Source organism: Calonectris borealis, unplaced genomic scaffold, assembly GCF_964195595.1.
Source record: "Calonectris borealis unplaced genomic scaffold, bCalBor7.hap1.2 HAP1_SCAFFOLD_66, whole genome shotgun sequence".
NCBI classification, from domain to species: domain Eukaryota; kingdom Metazoa; phylum Chordata; class Aves; order Procellariiformes; family Procellariidae; genus Calonectris; species Calonectris borealis.
Genome location: NW_027441471.1, coordinates 558,543 through 563,273, shown reverse-complemented (window position 1 = coordinate 563,273; position 4,731 = coordinate 558,543). Strand labels below are relative to the sequence as shown.

The following is a 4,731-nucleotide window of genomic DNA, read 5'->3' as shown; positions in this document are numbered from 1 at the left end:
GCCACCCCCACCCCCAGGTCCAGTGGCACAGGAGCTGCCCCAAGCTGCTGAACAGAAAAACCTCTTTCTCCTGCTTCTTGCCTTCTTTCTGACCCACGCGTGGTGCTCCACTCTTCTCCAGGGAAACCCCTGCTCCACAGAGAGCCTTTCCCCCAGGGGAGTGTGTCCGTGCTGGCCTGGCCAGTTGTTGCTGGCTCCCTCCCCTGAGGTGCTCACAGGGCCCGGAGCTGGTGCTGCTGCTCTGCAGAGCTGCCCTGGCACCATGGGCTGACTCCATCCTGGCCATGCTGGTGCGGAAGTGAAGCAGATCTGGCCAGACAGGCATCACTGCCCCGGACAGGTTTCTCCCATGGCTCTGGGGCTGTGATACTCCGAGAAATCACAGGCCCTATCCACGCTTTCAGGATGTGTTCAGGTGTGTCACTGGATCCAGCCCATGGCTCCTCACTGAAGATGATGTGAAGCACTCTTCAGGCTGCCTTCCTCGTGCCTGCTTTGTCTCTGCTGCCTCTCTGGCATTGCAGAGCCCCATTGGGCTGTGCATCCTTCAGGTTAGCCCTTTTCCTTTGGGTGACTCCACTTTTGGGGAAGTTTTGGAAACCTCCATTCACTTCCCACCCCGAGGCACCCAGAGATGCCCTGTGCTCTCCTGGTGGGTTCAGATCCCCCATCAGAAGGTCGGGCATCTTTGACCAGCCCTGCCATATGTGAGAGAGCCTCAGGCAGATGCCTTTTGACCGTCCAGGATCTCCATGGCATTGGGCACCAGTAAAGTGAAGGCTCACCCCAGCCCTCATTCCCTCACACATCAAGCCATGCCCTTGTCCCCCTAAGCCAATGCAGCACCCAAGCCCAACAGCAGGGCCTTTTAGCCTGCAATTCCCTGAGCGTATTCTGCACTCCACTGTGGAATGAAGAGCCCAAGCTGCACACGCTGCACACAGGCAATCCCCTTTATTTACAGACATGCCACAGAGGAGGCCAGCATTAGCGCAGTGATAGACTCATGGAGAGAAGGCCTTTGGGCCAGACAGGCTGGCTTCATCCTCTTGAGAAGGAGGATGAAAGCAAACATTTTGTAACTAACACGATTATAACCAGTACAATGCCCAAAGGACACAAGTTTCCTGAGATCACTTGGAGAAACCTTGTGAAGAGAGATGGGCAGCTTATTTCTGCTGAAATACTACTTCTCGAATCAGGTTCCTCAGGGCATTCTTGAGTTCCTTGTTCCTCATGCTGTAGATGAGGGGGTTGACTGCTGGAGGTACCAACGCGTACAAAACTGTCACCACCACATCCAGGGATGGGGAAGAGATGGAGGGAGGCTTTAGGTAGGCAAATATGATAGTGCTGACAAACAGGAAGACCACGGCCAGGTGAGGGAGGCACATGGAGAAGGTTTTGTGCCGCCCTTGCTCAGAGGGGATCCTCAGCACAGCCCTGAAGATCTGCACGTAGGACAGCACAATTAAAATAAAAAAAACCAAAACCTAAAGAAAGACTAACCACAATAAGCCCAAGTTCCCTGAGGTAGGTGTGTGAGCAGGAGAGCTTGAGGATCTGGGGGATTTCACAGAAGAACTGGTCCACAGCATTGCCCTTGCAGAGGGGCAGTGAAAATGTATTGGCAGTGTGCAGCAGAGCAGTGAGAAACCCAATGCCCCAGGCAGCTGCTGCCATGTGGACACAAGCTCTGCTGCCCAGGAGTGTCCCGTAGTGCAGGGGTTGGCAGATGGCAACATAGCGGTCATAGGCCATGAAGGTGAGAATATAATACTCTGCCGTGATCATCAAGACAAACAGAAAGACCTGTGCAGCACATCCTGCGTAGGAGATGGCCCTGGTGTCCCAGAGAGAATTGGCCATGGATTTGGGGACAGTGGTGGAGATGCAGCCCAGGTCAAGGACAGATAGGTTGAGGAGGAAGAAGTACATGGGGGTGTGGAGGCGGTGGTCGCAGGCTATGGCGGTGATGATGAGGCTGTTGCCCAGCAGGGCAGCCAGGTAGATGCCCAGGAAGAGCCAGAAGTGCAAGAGCTGCAGCTCCCGCGTGTCTGCGAAGGCCAGGAGGAGGAACTGGGTGATGGAGCTGGTGTTGGACATCTGCTGCCTCTGGGCATGGGGGACTGTCCAAGAGGGAAAAGACAGTGACAAGTTAGGATAGATTTCTCTGAGCAAAATCAAAGCCATTTCTCATAGGACACCCCCAAAGTGTCTCTCTCCATTCAGGAAGACCTTTGGCAGGTCCCTTGCACAAGCTCTGGTTGGTGCTGGCTGAGGGTGCCCCAGGGAGCCGCAGGCTCTGCTCTGGGCTCTGGAGGAGTCAGTCCTGCCCCACAGCAGTAGGGAAACAGGAACATGGAGTGATCTCAGATTAAATCCACTCGTGATATCAAAGAGCTTCTCAGCATTGTCGCTGCCAATTCACCTGCCTGCAGAGCAGAGCTGTGAGGGTTTTGGTTTGTGCCTTCTGGTCTGGTTGCCCCACCACAACTGAGCAGAGTTTCTAATGCAGAAATCCCGGGCGTTTCTGCTGCACTGCAAGTGAAATTGTGTGGGTCCTGAGAGGCAAAGGGACTGTCCCTCAGTGCAGAGTGAGGACAGCCGCTCTGTCCATCAGCCCTGATCTCAGCTGCCCTGTGCTGGCAGCTCTTTCAGCTGGAGGACTAGGGCACTCGCGTGTTCCCCCGAAAGAAACCGGACACTGCTGGGAGCAGAGGAATCCACGTTCTGAGTGCACATCTCCAAAGCCCTCACCCCATCGTACCTGAGGAGGATCTCAGCTCTCCCCTCCCAACCACGGACACAGAGGGCTCCTTACAGCTGCCCACATACAGCCACCCAGCAGCATTTCAATGCCCTTAGCACCGAGGTGGCTTCTCCATGGGGCTCTTGCATGACATAGAGATGCCACGGGAGAGCTTTGCCCTACTGGCGGGCAGCCTGCAGCCCAGCAGGACCTCCCAAGGAAAGACTCAACTCTCCTACATTTCCTGTGTCCTGGAAGGAGGGTGAGATGTGTGCCAGCCGCACACCCTGCAGTACCCAGAGCCCCAAACGTTAACAGGGTGCGAGTTGGATGCTTTTCCTCCACGGACAGACGGGCATGACAGTAGACACAGCGTTGGTGTCTGAGCTGCACTTGAATCCTCCCCCCCCACAGCAGTGAGTGTCACAGTAAGAACAAGGGCGGCAGGGAGAAGAGGAGAACGTGCCAAAGTTCCCCTGCCAAGGGAGGCAGGGGAGGGAGACACAGTCAGAGACTTGAGTTTTTCTCCTCTTTGGTGGTCAGGCTGCTGGGAAGGAAACTCATGGTCAAGTGTCCATGTCATGAAGGGCAGAGGCTCTGCTGTGTGAGTGAGGAGAGCAGGGGGTTGCTCCAGGGAAAGCATCTGCACTGCAGGGGATGGCAGGGAAGTGCCTGAACCTCTCCTCCCATGGCCTTTCTGGGAGCAGTTCTCTCTTCCTCGCTGCCCATGGCTCTGCTGCCTGGAGCTCTTCTGGGCCAGGACCTGTTTCTCTGCCCTCACGGCTCCTGCCTCTTCATGCTCACAGAGCCCATCCGCCCTGCTGCGTGCTCAGCTCTGCCCTGCAGACACCTCCTGGCAGCAGGGCACTGCCCAGGGACATCTCGGTGTGTGCAGGGGCTAAGGAGCAGCTCAGGCAAGTCCTAACGAGAACTGGGGTCTCATTGCCTACTCCAGAGCACAGCAATCAATTCCCATCTCCCACTGCCCACCCAGACAACCCAGGGGAGAAAACTCAAAGCACACACTGCTTCCCTTTCAGGTAATCCCCTACCTCGACACCCATCTTTAACATGACCCTCTGCAAATGTCCTCTGGGTGATGGAGAAGCCTGAGTAGCCCTGACCCACGCTGCACCCTCTGGACAGCAGAAGGACCCTGCCCTGGTGGGGCTCACTCCTTCCACACACAGCTTCTCCCCACAGCATCGTGGGGAGCTCCCCGGGCAGGCTGAGTGCTGAGCCTGGCAGGCGGCAGAGTCCCTGCCCTGGTGCTCAGCCCCCTGGGGTGCAGGGACCCTGCTCAGAAGGACAGCCCTGGCCACCCCTGCCTGCACACACGCCTTCACACCCTGGAGCAGTGCCCGGGAGAAGGCAGCCGTCATGCCCTCTCCTTCTGACGGTGCAGCAGGGAAGCCCTGCTCTGCAGCACCTCCTCCTCCTCTACAGCAGGGAAGCTGTGAGAGTCCTCCTGAAAGATCATAGTTGCTGTGGCATGTACCAGCTTTTGGATATCCCTCCAGGAACACCAGCTACATTGTCCTGCACCCAGGCACTTACCAGGTAGAGGGCTGTGAAGATCTCTCCGCGCAGTGAGCTCTCAGCATCCTCCCATTCCAGACTGCCTTTACGCTCTCTCTGCCTCGCTCCCTCCCCTCGCTGCCTGCAGGCAGTGCCCTCAGCCCTGCTGCGCTTTGCAGAGGAGCTGCTCCTGGGCAGAGCTGTCTCTCTGCAGCACTGCCCACTTGCCAGGAGCTCCCTCCTTCCAGGAGCCCAGCCCAGCTCAGCAGCAGAGGACCAGCCCAAGGCAGCACTTGCTCTGCCCCTCGGGGCTCCCTCGAGGGGTCCCTGGAGCTCCAGGGGAACCTGCTGGGAAACAGCCTGAAGTCATCCCTGATCTTCCCTCCCTTAGCTGTGCAGAGACACTTACTTCTCCTCTCAGGAAAAGACTTGGGCATGAGAATCCCCTTTCTTTGTCCCAG

At 57.0% G+C, this 4,731-nt stretch overlaps 1 pseudogene; it reads right to left on the bottom strand.

The window, feature by feature from the left end:
* Nucleotides 1–1,169: 1,169 nt before the first annotated feature.
* LOC142076568 (olfactory receptor 14A16-like) lies at nucleotides 1,170–2,106 on the bottom strand (annotated as a pseudogene).
* Nucleotides 2,107–4,731: the final 2,625 nt, after the last annotated feature.